Source organism: Perognathus longimembris, chromosome 7 (assembly GCF_023159225.1).
Source record: "Perognathus longimembris pacificus isolate PPM17 chromosome 7, ASM2315922v1, whole genome shotgun sequence".
NCBI classification, from domain to species: Eukaryota; Metazoa; Chordata; class Mammalia; order Rodentia; family Heteromyidae; genus Perognathus; species Perognathus longimembris.
Window position 1 is genome coordinate 61,953,461 of NC_063167.1, and position 17,534 is coordinate 61,970,994.

At 42.9% G+C, this 17,534-nt stretch overlaps 1 pseudogene; it reads right to left on the minus strand.

Moving 5' to 3' along the window:
- Positions 1–205: 205 nt before the first annotated feature.
- LOC125354347 lies at positions 206–1,056 on the minus strand (annotated as a pseudogene).
- Between the last annotated feature and the right edge of the window lie 16,478 nt (positions 1,057–17,534).

The following is a 17,534-nucleotide window of genomic DNA, read 5'->3' on the forward strand; positions in this document are numbered from 1 at the left end:
TTTTTGTTTTTGTTGCCAGTCCTAGGGCAAGGACTCAGGGCCTGAGCACTGTCCCTGGCTTCTTTTTGCTCAAGGCTAGCACTCTACCTCTTGAGCCACAGTGCCACTTCCAGCTGTTTTCTATATATGTGGTGCTGAGGAATCAAACAGGGCTTCATGTAAACAAGGCGAGCACTTTACCACTAGGCCATATTCAAGCCCCCACTCAGATCTGTTCCTTGTGCTTCACATGGGCCAACTTCACATTCTCTTCCTCAACAGGTGGTGGGGGCTGCTCCAGATGGCAACCAATCATAAGCCAGTACACAAAGACACCTGCAATGGAGCCCCGGAGTGGCGAGACAATAGGCACCCACCACCAGTGCGGGCCAGTCGTGAAGACTTCCCAGCCCCATCCAGCTAGGGCAGTAAAAAGGCGGGGGCCAAAAGGCGGGGGCAGGGTTGGCGGCATACCCAGAGTTGAAGCCCATAGAAGTGCCAATGACCGGAACCACAAAGCCCACTGTGAAGGCCTCCAGGCCGTGGGGCACAGGGTTGTTGTATGGATCAACAATGGCCAGCACATACACACAGTACCGATGAACTGGTCGAAGAAGCCATTGACCATGTCCAAGTGTCCAGAGGGGTAGGTGGCAAAGATGCCAGCTGTGCCATTGGGGCCCGACACTATAAGCACATTGTCAGCAAAGTTCCAAATTGCATCATAGTAGAGCTTGAAAACTATCCCAGCACCAAGGAAGGCACCCAGTGTCTGAGCCAGGGCGTAGATGGGCAGCTTGATCCAGGGCTCCCGTGCCAAGAATCACATGGCAAAGGTCACAGCTGGGTTCAGGTGGGCCCCAGAGACCTGGCCAGTTACCAGGATGCCCAGGGTGACAGCAAAACCAAAGGCCAGATTGATAGGGAGGAAACCACCGTGTGTGCCTCGACTGAGAATCACCTGAGCCACGGAGCCACAGCCAAACATCGCGAGGATGAGGCCCCTACGTCAGCGCCTGACGAAGCAATGTGCAGCATCTCCCTACAGCAGTTCACCAGCTCCTTCTGTCGACCCATGGGCGGTGGGGGTGGGGGCAAGTGGCAGCACTGTCTCGGGAGAGGGAGCGACTGGGTGCAAGCGAGTGGTGGCCAATGATTTCCTTTTATCTAGATGAATAAACTGTATTCTAGAAGTTGCTCATTCACTGCTCCCTAGTGCCAAAGGAAACAGTACTCATCTTCAGCTTCTCCTGTAATGAAAGTCGTTCACCAATGACTTTCAATGACCTTAGATGACCCAACGCCAGCTCTTTTGTGCAGATCTGACCTTAAAGGAGCTAAGAAAACACTCACACGTTGTTTTGGGAGATTCTGGACTGCCAGTTGACTCAAGCCTAGCAGCACAGTTCTTTTATTCACCACCCAAACATTTGGCCAGTCCTTCCCTTGCTTTTTATGTCTGAATGAGAATCAAACACAATGCCATAGAACCCACCTGACTGACTACAGATGACCCATCTGGAGTTTTCAAGGGGAACTACAGACTTTCTTCAGCTGGTCAATTCCTACCAGGAACATTTTCTAAGGACATCCTTACCAGGAGTGTTCACCCTTTTCTGCCATTTACATAACAGATAGAGTGAGGAATTGGTGTTAAGGAATGGATTCCTATGTATTCTCTTTGAAAAGTTTATAATGCTTTAGCCACTTACATTGGATGAGCATAGCTGCTGAATCTTGGAATCTTCCATGGAACTTTAACATCATTTACTGCTAATCTCATTTTTTTGCATTCATCATGAAATTAGTATAAATTGATCCTAAAACTAAATTAAGTAATAACAGAAAGGAAAAAAATCATAGTTCAATCTTATTCATAAGTTGAATAATAAGCAGTTTATATAATACACAATAAAATCTATAACTTCTCATTCCTCAGCTTGACCTAGCAAGGTTCACTTCCAAGCTCATGTGGCTGTTGGCAGCATTCAGTTCCTTGTGGACTAGGGACTGAGGACTCTATATTTTCCTCATTGTCTGCCACCTGTTGGCTACCTTTGCATGTGTGCTGTTTCTCCATCCCTGCCCATTCTATGGAAATCCAATTCTTTCTTTATAGCCAGCAAGAGTCACCTAACAAGACAGACATTAATGTCATATGTAACATAACCTGGAAGGGATCTCCTATCATCTTTACCATGTTATAGAAATTGAAATAAAATCACATGTCTGGTCACACTCAAGAAGAAAGGACTTGACCAAATGGCAAACCTGGAAGCAAACAGAGATTAAGAACTGGAAGTCACACATGAGGAAAACAATATGACAGGCAGCAGTGAGTGGCAACTAAAGCCCTAAAATAGGAAATCATTACCTCTTCATCATACTTTTTCTTTGTTTTCCTCTGTGGGGATAGAGTTGGCTCATCAAATGAAACAGAAACAAAAAATTAAATGCTTGCTTAAATTTGACACTACAATCCTGTCTCAGGGAGGAGGGGTAGAGAAGAGTGGAAGGCAACCTTTGTTGGAATGCACATTATCTGCTCAGTCATTAGAAGCCTTTGGACCTGATGTTCCTCCACGTGGCAAAGGACGCTCTGACTCAGAACAAAGGCATTTGCCAGCCAAGTTCATGGCCTTCTGCTGCTCCCACCATAGTGTAGCTCACCTTCAATCTACTGAACACTGATTCACTTCTGCAGACTGCCTCCCCTAGCCCTGTTCCTGCAGGATGAGATAACTTAAAAGTTTTTTTTTAATGTTGCTTCTATTAAAGTGTAATCTTTTTGGTGCCCTTGAGTGGTTGTTGAAGGCAGTAAAAACTATTCGGAGCTCAACATTGCTTTAAAAAATTAACATTCAATGTATTAAAGTTAATTGGTCCTAAAGCTTTTAAATCCTGCAGCAAAACTTACTGTTTCTTGTCCTTGTATATTGCACATAACTGTTGTGCCAAGTTGCAAGACCACCCCCAAGAAGACCACCGAGATTCAGACACTCCGAAATGCAAAAGCAAGGCAAGGCTTTATTTAACGAGCTGCCAACTCGGGCCTCGTCCTACCCACCGACACAGCGGAGGTTAGGAGGAAGCCCCGAGCTGTGATTACACAGGGCTTATAAAGGCAAAGAACAAGGTTACAACCATCAGCTGTGCAAGCAAGATTAGAACACAGGTACAAATCTGATTGGCTCGGGGTTCGATTCTAAAATGGGGTTCACGTGGTGGGGCCTGACTTCAAGGTCTGGCACCTCATTTCCCCCTTTTTCTTTTTGGTACCTTGGGAGCCAATCATGGCTCCATTCTGTCCATTTCAATGGCTTGCATGTCTAGGGGATGATATAGAGGTAAGGCATGGGCCAGTAGGGCCCAATGTAGTAATCAAAGGGCCTGTCACCATTTCTTACAAGAATATTCTCTGTACCTCTGTTCTGCATGTCTCTAGTTTATCCTGCCTCATCTTCCCAAAAACAACTCTGGTCCCTTGATTTTAAAGGGGGGCTGATGGGTGAAGATCATCCATCTTCTGTAATTTCTTCAGGCTGACTCAGGGGCGTTGACCTTACCTAGCCAGGAACCTATAACCTTAGTCTACTTTACCAAGGGACTGCAGGATTCACCTCACTTTGGAGTGAGCTGCCAAAATAACATCAACACTAGCCAGGGTAGTAAGGAAAGAAGGCAAAAAGAAAATTATAACAATATTCAGTCTAACTTTCTTTTCTTGAGGCGAAGGCGAAGCGGCCCAGCTGGGTGCTTGGAGACCTCCCATGTTCCATCACGGTAGTTGTCATCCAGGGCAAAGGGGTCAGCTGGCCTGGCGTGGAAGCAATGAACCCAAGTGGCGATGCCGTCCAGGGTCCCCTCCACCGTGGTTAATCTGTTGATTGGGGGCATTGGCAAGCTGACAGGCTTTTAACAGATCTCAATAAGGACACAACACAATCTCAGGTCTACAAGCTTTCTTTCCTAAACAGATGTATCAACTTAAAATTCTTACTGCCAGTCAGGGCTTTGAGTAAATGCGGGGGGTGAGATTTTAATCTATCCTCTTTTAACAAACTTACCCTTACCAACCACTATCACAGATGACTGGCAAGTTCCTGCCCAGTAGACAGACATGGGCATTGGAAAGGCATGCTTATGAACTATTCTTCTAGGACTTCCCGGCTTTAACTTTAGAAAGGCCAACAGTAGTGACTCTAGGATCTGACACCATCTCTGCCATCCAAGCAGTGGCTTACTGCCTCTGGATGCTCCATCACTTTTGTCCCAGGAGGAGTGACTTTCGACTTGGACTCAGGGCCTGAGTGCTGTCCCTCAGCTCTCCAGCTCAAGACTAGCACCGTACCACTTTTGAGCTCCACACTACTCCGTTCCCAGCACTCTGCTGGCTGATTAGAGACAAGTCTCTCACAGGGACCTTTCTTTGCCTGGGCTGGCTTCGAACCGCAGATTCAGATCAATGAGTCTTATAAGGGGCCACTTTACTCCAATTATAAGCAACAAGGTGGTCCACACAGAAGTAGTTTTTAAGCATGCTCTCTTACCTGGAACTTATTAAGGGTCAGTATTAGATCTTGACAAACTTGTAGGAATCACCTGTGCTTTTCTGTGGGCCTGCTGGAAACTGTTACAAAAAACCTACAAAGAAGCTGGAATGGCAATTAAACATTTTGGTAGCCATAATTCTCCTTTTCTCACTTTGCAATAATTATTTAGGACAATTTTACTTCCAAATTTCTTATCTAGAAATGTATTCTTGATTTCCAAAGCCTTTTTAACACTAACACTTTAGCTTTTATCTGCATCGGAAAAACTGAAGCTCACAGGCAATCTGAAACCAGGTGCCGCCCTTTGCTTACGGGCTGGCTTGTTTCAAAAGAGCCTTTTTTTTTTTTTCTTCAGTCCCAGTTACTGCATGGCATGAAGACCTTTGAATTTAAACTTAGTTTTGCATCATACTGCAGTCTTGAACATGTTCACACTCACACATGCACACACACATTTTCAAAAGATCTTAAAGCACGCCGAATAAGCATCGGCCGTACATTTTAAGACAAAAACCTTTAACAAATGATTTTAGCATTCTCCAGCCTCATTTTCCAGGGCTTGATAGTTTTAGTAAAACATTTTTAGTCTTAGTAAAACATTTTAGCGCACCAAACAATTTTCTGCTTAAGAAGGCTGGGTGGGGGTCCCCCTAGAGTTCTTTCTGTGGACACTCACACTCTGATTGTGAACCATCGCCTGTACATCTTTCCAATGAGCTATGCAGGTTTGACACAAAAGAGACTGTTAGACTTACAAACAACACAGAGATGACAACGCAGCATGGTGAGGTCACTCCCTGCCACCTGTGGGTAGCTTGTGCTGGCCCTACATCCACCCCGTCGGCGGCTGCGGGTCAGGACTTGGACTTGGGGCTGATGCGTCTGTGTCCTGGGCTGTCGGCAACGGCGAGTTGACTGGGCAGGACCCTCCGGAGCGGAGGGCACAGCTGAAACATTTTCCTCAGAGTCCTCCTCTTGTAGAGTTAACTGGGGTGGGGAGTATGGAGCGGGAAACATTTCCTCCTCTGTGCTTCCTCCCTATGTCAAAGCTCCCTCAATTTCCTCAAAGGTGGACCATTCTGACTTGCACAGGGTGATCCACTTTTCCTTCTTAAGGGCCACACCTTGGTTCTGAGCTATCTCCTTCTCCCTCCAGTGAGCTAGGATCAAGTCTAGGGGGCTCGATGGAGGTCCTCAAGATAATACAAAAGGAGGAAAACACACAGGCCTAAGAAAAGCTACGAGTTGGAGATCTCCCAAGCTGGCCCACAACCTCCTACAAGGGTGCAGAAGGAATGGACCCGAGTTGGCCCACAACCTCCTGCAAGAAGGAGTGGACCCGAGTTGGCCCACAACCTCCTGCAAGGGTGCAGAAGGAGTGGACCCGAGTTACGAGTTGGAGATCTCCCAAGTTGGCCCACAACCTCCTGCCAGGGTATGGGAGGAGTGGACCCAAGTTGGCCCACAACCTCCTGCCAGATAAGCAGAAGGAGCAGACCCAAGTACAAGGTGGGCGGGTTGAGTCTCGTTTAGGAGGTCCTCCTGGTCAGTTCCGGCCAAAAACCAAACTGACTCGCGCCCTACAAGCAAAAGCAAAACAGACAAATTACAGGACAAGACAAATGAACAGTGCTGTTTTCTTACCTTCGGAGTCTGGGATCTCGGGGTCTCTGGGGCTATCCCGGACGAAACCCCAAATGTTGTGCCAAGTTGCAAGACCACCCCCAAGAAGACCACCGAGATTCAGACACTCCGAAATGCAAAAGCAAGGCAAGGCTTTATTTAACGAGCTGCCAACTCGGGCCTCGTCCTACCCACCGACACAGCGGAGGTTAGGAGGAAGCCCCGAGCTGTGATTACACAGGGCTTATAAAGGCAAAGAACAAGGTTACAACCATCAGCTGTGCAAGCAAGATTAGAACACAGGTACAAATCTGATTGGCTCGGGGTTCGATTCTAAAATGGGGTTCACGTGGTGGGGCCTGACTTCAAGGTCTGGCACCTCAATAACTAGTCAGACTTTATAAAATGATGCCAAGGGCCTTTAAATGAGGCTACTTTGTCAGCCTAACTAGTTGAGCACCTTCACACATTTTATATTACACTTATTAATCAAAATGTGTTCTATTTCTTTTGAAAGATTACTTCAATGTTTTGATTAAATTAATGTAACCAAGTCTCAAGTAACATTAATGAGTCAAAGTCACAAATAGGACTAAACTTAACTCCTTTTAAATGCTACAATACCATATACAAACTTAGTGAAACTATAATATAAAAATCTAAATCAATTATTCAGACTTTATAAACTGGAATTTAAAATTTGTTAATCCTAACATTAGCTCAAATTGTCTTAAACATTATAGGCACATTAGATATGTGCTTCTCTCTCACACAAAATGCTGCCTCAAACACATTCATACATAAAATCTAAGTCTGGTATGGAGGAATAGCCACTCAGTAATAGTTTCTTAGTACTACCATAACAAATGCCCATAAACTGGGTGGCATAGAACAACAAAAATATGTTATCTCATAGTTCTGAGGCCAGAAGTCAGAAATTGATTGTCCGTAAGAGCCTTCTCCAGAGAGAAACTTTTTGGCTTCTTACAATTTATTGGGAGGTTAATATCCCTTGGTTTTCTTAGCTTATGACTATATCACCAGTCTGTGCCTCCATTCTCCCATTGTCTTCCCTCTGTGTGCCTGCCTTCTCTTCTGTAACTTGTAAGGCCTCTTGTCATTGAATGTAAGTCCCATTTGGGTAATCCAAGATGAGTGTGTGTGTGTGTGTGTGTGTGTGTGTGTGTGTGTGTGTGTGTGCTGAGCCTGGGGCTTGAACTTAAAGCCTGGGCTGTCCCTGAGCTTCTTTTGCTCAAGTCTAGTGCTCTACCATGTACTACAGCTCCACTGGCCTTTTGATAGTTTATTGAAGATAAAAGTCTCACAGACTTTCCCACAGGTTAGCTTCGAACCATGACCCTCAGATCTCAGCCTCTTGATTAGTTAGGATTATATGCTTGAGCAACCAGCATTGAGCCCAAGATAATCTTATTCCAAGATTATTACTGTCACATCTGCAGAGATTCTTTTACACATAAGGTAACGTCGTTTTCGGAGATTTAGGTATGGATCCATCTTTTTAGGAAGCAGTGTTCAACCCACTAGCCCCACAGAAGAGCCATCACTGCAGTGGGACACAGCAACACCCAGAGACAGAGGCTGGATGCTGATTGTGTTCCTCGCAGCAACAGTGCTAGGATGTGCTTTTTCTATAGCGGCACTGTCAGTGCTCTGCAGATGAGGTTATCTTGATGTGTATGGCCCCTATTTGGCTTTCTGATTTATTGAATTTCTCTATCTCCTTTGAATGTCTCTATCTCTTCAGAGAAATCTGTCCCTCTCCCCTTAGACTATATATATTGCTAAGTTAGAGTTTGATCTACTTATGGTTATGTCCAAAGATATTTAAATGTGTTGTCTTTCTTCATTTTTTTTCATATTCTTCCAATCTCTCAGAATCACCAATTCTTCTTGGTTATTAAAATGACATAGAATTGAAATGGTATCTAATCCTGGCATCTTTTTTATGGCTTTGTCTGACCAATGGATCAGACTTCTCCATCTTTTCACTACTAATTTTGACAGTTAGGCAGGATTTCTCTGAAACTATTGGAAAGATATCTCAAAGAACCACTTCTGATAACAGGTTGTTACTTAAGAAAGGTAGAATTGTAGAGTGGTAAAGAAACTTTTCTAAATATACAAGCTGTGTGTGGCTTGGAGAAATACAAATGACTTCTGCCAATACAAGTTACTGCACTGCATTTGAGGGGTCCAAAGAAATGGTTGGTGGATGTAGTGGGATTCCCACAGTGCCTAGCTAATAACCAGCACACAAAAAGTGCTAGTGATTGAGGTACTGGATTTTGTGTGTTCAGGAGTTGACATAATTTAACTTGAATTTTCTATAGGTTCGCCTGGTCTTCAGTGTAAAGAATAAATCAGGCAGGGAGAGATAAAAACTGGGAGAACAGTAAGAGACGATGTAGGAATTTAGATAAGAGCTAAAACTAGCTCATAGCAGGAAGTAGCTGTAGGAGGTGAGGAAAAATGGTTAAATTTTGCTTCTAGGCTAAAAAGAGGCAAAAGAGATTTGTTGGTATATTGGATATAGGGCATAGGGCAGAAGAAAAGATTCTGGAAGGAAGTTGTTGTTTTTTGGGATTTTTGTGTGTGTGTGTGTGTGTGTGTGTGTGTGTGTGTGTGTGTGTGTATGTGTTTTAACCTCAGCAGACTGAAGGATGGTGTGGGCTATGAGATATGTAACTAAGAGCAGATTTAGGGTGAGAGGGAATGTTTAGCAGATATTCAAGTGGGATCTTATCTACAAGTTTAGGGTTTAAGAGGGAGCTATAAATAAAATCTTGGGAAATGTCAGCATACAGAATATATTTAGAGCCATATGATTGGTTGAGACAACCAAAACAGTGAGGGCATGGGGGTGGGAGACTAGGCCTTGTAGCATTTAGAAGTCAGAGAGAAGAGTAAAGCCAGTATAGCAGACTTGGAAGGGACCAAGAGAATATAGTATGCGGGAAGCCAAGGGAGCTATGCCGTGGGATGCTGTCCTTGTGATAATTGATGAAAAGCTCCTTAGCAATGGCCAGACACCTGTTGTTAATTTTCCCAGCAGCCCTCAGGTCTTCCTTTCCAGGTAATGTCTTTTTTTTTTTTTTTTCCAGGCAGGAGAGAAAGTTTATTACCGAACTACTGGCCTGTGGGCCAAGATGATCCATGCCCGGAGAGAATGGTGGGAAGGGCCAACCCCCACCCAGCCCTGCCTTATCTAGGGCAGGGGCAAGGGGTGTGGCCAGGTGGATTAGGATGTGACCTCAGGGAAAGGGGAGGTAACTGCCTCCAGGTCTGCTGGTTACCCAGGTAACTGGGTGGAGACTTAATGAGGTGGGGGCATCTACATGGAGCCTTCTAGGGCTGGACCTTACATTCCAGCCTTTTAATAGTTATGAAAAAGGACTAAGACTCTCTCTCTCTCTGGCTGCTTCCTGCTGGCAAGAGGCTTTGGCATTATGGGTAAAAGGCAGAAATGTGGCCCCTCCTGGAGAAGGCGAGCAGCAGGGTCCCTTGGTAGTAGATGCCACTCCTTAAATGAAGCCTGAAAGAAGTCTCATGAGGCAGGGGCTGTACCATGTCAAGAATTGACCAGATACTTGCCAGAATTCTGCAATGACAAAACTCAGTAGATGTGATGAGTTTTAGCACAGATATATAGCTAGATGGACATATAAAGAATGACATACTGGTTTTACATCAGTGTTTCAGTCACAGCCAACAATTGTACACCAATTTAACAATATTTGTCTTGTATGAATTTAAGACATACCCATACCATCTTCTTCCTACACTGTTTCTTCAATTCCCTTTTCTGAGACTTCACTAACAAATGATGTTTACACAGACATACACACATGGAACACACATACACACTGTGCACCTAGGTTTTACAGTATGCAAAAATGAATTTCAGCACTGGATTCTTTTGGAATTCCAATAGTAAATGACATTTTTTTGCCTAATATTTTAGAACCCATGTGGTTGGTTAGAAAAACAATTTTGCTAGCAAACAAAAATTTTCAGATTATAAAATGGAGAAACCATATTTTGATAAACTCCAGTGGGATGCCATGTTGAGGAGGGGTTGCAGGAGGATACAAACACACTAACAGAGAACACGTAGCATGGCATAATGGTTCCTAAGCTGGTGCCTGTTAAACCCAATATCCACCACATGGTCAATGCTAGAGAAAAGAACTTTTAGATATCTTTGCTGACAAAGCACATTGGTGGTCAAGCCTCAGTTTCGGAGGTCTGTGAAAAGAGGCAGCTTTGTGAGCAAGGCACATTATCAGGGTGGTATGACTTGGAGTTTTTATAAAGTAAGCAAGTAAGCAGGCAGATGAGAGAGGGAGAAAAAGGAAGAGAAAGAGAGGAAAAGAGAGAAAGAGAGAGCCTGAATATAAGTGACTTCTGACCATTTACCATTGCAGTGGCAAAAACTGTATCTGTGCAAGTATTTCAAGCAGGCCTCATTGCACTGTCAAGAGGCGTGCTAGCATTTTTCTGGCTTAGGTATGACTGTGATGCAAAAACCCAAAAAGCACGGGAGGGAGGCAGCCTGGTGAGTGGATGAGAGCTTACTGGGCAGAAGTGGTGGACAGAGAGGCAGAGAACCTGAGCAGCAGCAGTTTCACTCACCAGGGTAGACAAGTGGTGTGGACATGGAGGTGGAGGCCAGCAATGGTATTAGTGAAAAGTGCCACGTGGCGTCTCACAGCAGTTCAGTTCCTGGAAAACGGGCCATCAGGACTGGGGATACTCCCAGAAAAAGGAGAAAAATAGAGGGGACTTCTGCTTGTCCTGACTCTTAAGCCCTTCCCAAGTCACAAGGCACCATATTACTTAGGTGAGGTTTTTTTTAAAGTAGGTAGCCAGTAAAGGAGTACACCACTTGGTATTCGGGCAGGAGAGAAAGTTTATTACTGAACTGCTGGCCTGTGGCCAAGATGATCCATGGCCGGAGAGAAGGGAGAGAAGGGAGAGAAGGGAGAGAAGGGCTCTAGGTAATGTCTTTAGGCTTTCTGAATACACTGCTCTAAGAAAAGCAAACAAATTTTAAAAATTAAAAATAATGAATAAAAGACAAATCAAAGATGCCTCAGGATAGCAATAATAATTTTTAAAGCATGATTATAACTTATTTATATCATCTACATAAAATGTGAACATCATATGCAAATTTCTTTGTAGCTGTTGCTTCTTAGTGCTGACTGATTCAATAGCAATAATAAATTTAGTACAACTTAAACAAAGGCAATCCAAATGACATCTTTTGATAGTCATAAATCCAGTGAGAGACGTGTCATTGTACAGTGTAGTCTATCAGTAAGTACAAAGCTTTCTTACCCCTCATTTGTCTATTAGAAAAATTTAGTCACCAGTGTGAGTTCAATTTACTTTCCTCAGTATCTTTATTGGTGCTGAGCACATTATCTGGCTCAGGGTAGATATAAAAGTTTGCTCAATAAAAAATGGAACAGTACATGCTATATTGGTGGCTGACTTGAACTAAAAGGCATTTCTTGGGCAAAACCTGAAATCCAAACAAACATAATTATATTTAAGAATTCTTTTATGTTAATTTATTACATACTTTTTGATAAAAGACTGTACTCCTTTCCCCCCAACAATATACAAACTCAAAAGTGAGTCCTTCCTATCCAAAGATGAGATCTTTTTCATCTTATTTGGATCACAGATGTTTGAAAAAATTAGGCAGAGAGAGGAGAGATAGAGCTTTATAATCATAAGTAGTATTGGGGAAAGATGCAAGTTTGAGTTCCATCTATTACACCTTTTTTTGGTTTTGCTTCTATTTCAAGAACTATGATTTCCATATTATCAGGGCAAAGAAAACCTCTCAATGTAAAAAGGCAACAAACGAATGTCCCTGAGCACACCACATGTGTGATCAGAGGCTGAGACTGATGGGCAAGCAAGCATAAAATAGAGTGACTCTGTAAGCCATTCAGAAGGATTATTTCCAGGAGCAGCATCTTATTATATGCATAATCAACAGTCTACCTGGGGCTCCCTCTGAGGAGAAAGCTGGAGAGATAAAGATTCATTTTGTCAGCCTATTCTAGTTTTTCATAAGACTCTTAGCTGTCTTTAGAGTTTTTCTCTGCACTCAGATAGACAGCTATAAAATTGATTGGCTCAAAAGTCAAATAATATAAAACACAGTAGCCTACTTTATCATTTAATATGAGTTATTTATTATGAGCAGTGCTGTGTTGGGATATCGACCCTGAGATTAAAGCTGGAGAAATATAGATTGTGAGATTCTGTGGACACATAAAGCTCCCAAGCCATGGTGACAGATGATAATGAGCTTATACTCAGAGACCATCTTTTATCTCAATGGAGCCCAGCAGCTATCATTTTTTCTTTAAAAAAAACACTGAATTATACAAACAATGCAAAGAACATTTGCTTAGCAGTTCTTCCATGCAGCTTCCTTGGGTCCCAAGTACATTGTTTGCTGCCCAGCTGTCTGGCTATTGAAAACCCACTCTCTCTCAATTCATTTGTGGTTGGGTCATTCTTCCTGTTACTTATTTCAGCCCATGTAGCCACAGGAGGCCCCCTTTTCCTTGTGTATTCCTTGTACTTTGCATGTTCTTTTTTTTTTTTTTTTACCTTTGTGCCTTTTTTTCCCCCTCACAAACTGAGAAGGTGTTTGTATTAAAATTCTACTCCTCTTTTAATACACAGCCCAAGTCTCACATCTGCTACAAAATAGAGAGTGTAACTTGGTCTTGGCTTCAAGTCCTTGGTTTACTGCACATTAGTTGTGGAGTTGTGAGCAACTCCCATCACATTTCTAAGTCTCAGCATATTCAGTCTGAAGCAGAAGTTGAGACTCTTAGCTTCAAGGGTTGTTTCATCATGAAGTATAGAAAGATATCAATAAAATTCCTAACCCAAAGTAGATACTCCCTTGGGGTTGTCCTCCCATCCTTTGGTCTCCATTCTCTGATAGCTATTAAATGTATAACTTATACTAGGTAATTAAACATACCCTGAGTGTTCACAAGCAGGAGTTTCTGGACCTCACACTCGTCAGTACACTTTTCCGCTGGCCTTCTTGTGTTCACTACAGGTTCTCAGCCCTGGCTGCATATAACCATCACTTTGTATGTACTCCTAAATGGACCCCAAGCCCAGAGACTCCAATTTAATTGGAATCCATTCATTACCTAGAAACCAATTCAACTCTCTGTCCATACCACAGTAGATGGGCTGCAGAAAAGCACATGACCTTTCTGAATGGTCACACCCTAATTCTTGCCCACCAACCTCAAGGTAGGCATTGGTTTGACAGCCCTACCCAGTCCTTTGGGGTCTAATTATTGCTTTTCACAACTATACTTTTTGGCTTAGTCTTCTCAAACTCCAACTCATACTGATTATTATCTCCTAATGACCTAAAATACTAATAGTCATATAATAGAAGGAAACAAGTGAACAACTCCTCCCCCCCCAAAACACAAACTACAATATTCTCTCTTTTCATGCTTCTCCTATCTTTCCTCCTTTTCTGATGAATGGAAATGTCCCAGTGTGAATCAAAGACCGTATCCCTTCCCCTATGTCCTGGAGCCCATTCTTTCTAGCCATTGTCACTGCTTTCCTGGATTATTATTCTATCTCCATTGGACCATTCCCACAAGCACCTAATATACCGTAACAATTGCCATCTTAAAAAAAAACACAACACAAAACTCCCTCCCTGACCTCACAGGCCTCTCCAGCTGCTGCTGTGTTTCTCTGGTCCCAAATGTGGACAAATGAAACAACCCCTCAAAAGTAGCCCATCCTCCCATTCTCCAAATCTTTCCTTCCATTCACCCTTGAACCTCCAGCCTGGCTCTCTTCCCCATCTCCACTGAAGAGCTTTATCAGTGTCCCCATGACTCCTAAGGCCAAATCAACTAATCTCAGGCCTCAGCTAGCATTATATGAAACAGTTGTTCACTCTAATGTCTTCATGCATTTCTGGTTCTCTTCCTATACAACAGACTTCCCTATCTCCTTAGCTGACTTCTCTTCTCTCTGACTGCAAACATTGGAAATCCTTAGGGGTGAGTTCTTAAGCCTGTTGTAATTTCTGTATACACTCCCTATTCAAGTGATTTTTGTCTCATTTCATGGTTTCAAATAACATATATCACTGGTGACTCTGAGATTGAAATCTGTTGTCTAGATCTATTCTCAAAACTCCAGACATGATGTTCTAGTTCTTTCTTTGTGACATTCAAATATACATCTAAAGCTAAATTCTTAATTCCTCTCCCAACTCACCTCAGGTGTTCTACCATCTTAGAACAAAGTCGTTTTTGACTGAATTGTAGTAGTTCAGACTTAAGCCCTTGATATCATTCTTTCTTTTTATCATATGCTAATGGTTAATGTAGCACATTTCTGGGTAAAATATGATTATTTTGGTTGAGCACAGAAGCCAGGACCTTATGCATACTTATGATGAACCCTCCTCCTGAAGTACATTCTGCTCCGATCAGTATCCATGCAGGGTCCACACTGTTTTAATTTCTCTATTATTTCTTTTATTCATCATTGATTGGCTGGAGAATAAATCATAACCATACAGGCTTCTATTGTGTGAGTGTTTTGTAAAAGGACAGAAATCCTTCAGAAATTATATAGTAAATTACCTACTGTGGAGTTGCATTGTAATATAAACCAGACCTCGAACAATGCTTCAAAAGTGTTTTTTACTCAGTTAAATTCAATCTTTTGCAAGAGATGAGATGATCCACATTCTTTCCAATCAGTTACTTTTTTTTTTTTTGACTCAGGGCCTGAACACTGTCCCTCGCTTCTTTTTGCTCAAGGCTAGCACTCTGCCACTTGAGCCACAGTGCCACTTCTGGCCGTTTTTCTATATATGTGTGTGCTGGGGAATTGAATCCAGGGCTTTATGAATACGAGGCAAGCACTCTTGTCACTAGGCCATCCTCCCAGCCCTCCAATCAGTTACTTTTGTCTTAATGACTTCAGCTATCTGTGATTTCCTGTAGTTATTGTGACTTCATCTCTCTGTGGTCACCCATAGTCATAGTGACTTCATCTATCCATGGCTGTCTGTGCGACCACAATCAGTTCAGGCCCAGAGTGCCTAAGAACCCAAGAAGAAGTTAATGAGAGATGCTACATGTACCAAACTGGCATTAATGTCAATCACATTTATTTATATTCCATGGCAGAACAGCTATATAGCTCTATACCCCACAAGATCATGCAGGGTAAGCTGACTATCCCACAGAAGCCCAGATTTGGTGAGTTAATGGCAAGTGTTAGACAAAAGATTTCCTGAATGTTCTTGATGCTTGAGTACACTTTCTCCTACAATTTCCTCGCAGTCCATTTTCGCAATGTCTTCCTTGTGTGATTTTTGGTAAAAGTGCCTTTCATATTCATTCTATGTACAGGATTTCCAGCATGAATTTACTAATACATGATGAGATGTAAAAGCATCACACATTGCACGCGCGCACACGCGCGCATGTGTGTGTGTGTGTGTGTGTGTGTATGTGTGTGTATTAACTCAGGGCCTGGGCACTGTCCCTGAGCTTTTTCACTTAATGCTAGTTTTCTACCATTAGAGCCATAGCTCCACTTCTGGCTTGTAGTGGATAAGTGAAGATTAGTGTCTCACAGACTTTCCTACCAGACTGACTTCAAACCGTGATATCAGATCTCAGACTTCTGAGTAGCTAGGATTAAAGTCATGAGCCACTGGTTCCAGGATCCCCCATCTTAATGTGAGTTCCTGGGCCTCACACACACTAAGCAAGTGCTCTACTACTTAATCACATCTTCCTCCCTTCTCTTTTACATACAAATGCCCTCTCACTTTCACCAACTATTTAATATCCTTACAGAGCTTCTAGTATGAGTTTCTTCATGTGCGTTGAATTCTGGCAGGACATCTTTCTACATGTTTGTTTCCTAGTGCTGTGTCACCTCAATGGGTTTTTTTCTAAGGCCCATTGAGCTTTTGGTGTGTGTGTGTGTGTGTGTGTGTGTGTGTGTGTCCCTGTCCTGAATCTTGAACTCAGGGTCAGGGGGAGAGCTTCTGAGCTCAAGGCTAGCATTCTATTCCTTGAGCCACAGCTCCATTTCTGGCATGTTGGTAGTGACTTGAAGTCTCAAGGACTTTCCTTCCTAGGCTAGCTTTGAACTTTCATCTTCTGATCTCAGCCTCTTGAGTAACTAGGATTAGAAGTGTGAGTTACTAGTACCTGGCCATATTATGACTTTATCCCTATGGCTTCAAAACTGTTTAAGGTCTGTATTTTTTTAAAGGATGACTTATAGTTTAAACTGCCTTTTTGTGACACAGTATTTCCACATTCTTTACAAACTCAGGGTTCCTAACTTGTGTGAGTTCTCTGGTGAATAGTTAGCAATGACAATTTACTGAAACTTTCCCCTTATCCATTACATTCACAGGGCTTGCTGCCTATGAGTCCTCTGCTGTACAGTTAAATGTGACAATTGGTTAAATGTTTTCCTACACTTCTGACATTTGTAGGGCTTTCTGCCTATGTGAGTACTCTGGTGTACTGTGAGGTAAGATTGACTGTAGCACTTAGCCTTTGCACACATAGAGTTTCTCACCTGTGTGGATTCTTTGATGTACAGTGAGGGTAAGAAATGTTTGAAAATCTTCCCAGTCTTTACACATATAGGGTTTCTTCCCTGTATGGATTCTTCTATATGAAATGCAGTTCGACTTACAGAAGAAGGCTTTCCCATAATTCTCACCTGTGTGAAACTTCTGGGGCACGATGAGGTTCGATATTGAAATGAAGGTTTTGCTACCTCTGTTTCACTTGTAGGGCTTCTCCTCTGACAGACCACGACAGAGGCCATTTGGCTGAAAGTTTTCCAACAATCTTTGCACTCCTAGGGCTTCTCCCGGTGTGTATTTTCTGACGGATAGTAAGTGAGGAAATACATATGAAGGTTTTCCTACTTTCTTCACATTTGTTGGGTGTGTCCCCCATGTGAGTTCCCTGGTGCACAGTGAGATGTCCTCCTTGCATGAATGTTTTTTTATGTTCCTCACATTTGAAGAGCTTCTCACCTGTCTGAGCTCTGTGATATATGGTGGGGCTGGACGTGAAAAAGTATTTTCCCACATCTTTGACATTCATACTTCTCCCCATTGTGCCTTTTCCCCACATAATTTATACATATAAATGTTTTCCCCATGTCCATTTTCTGAGGGCCATGTCTCCCAGCTTCTGATGGGAGAGTTTCCTTCATTCCTTACATCTATGGGCTTTGTTTCTGCAGGGGATCCGTGTTCTGAGAGGAATGACTTCTGATGGC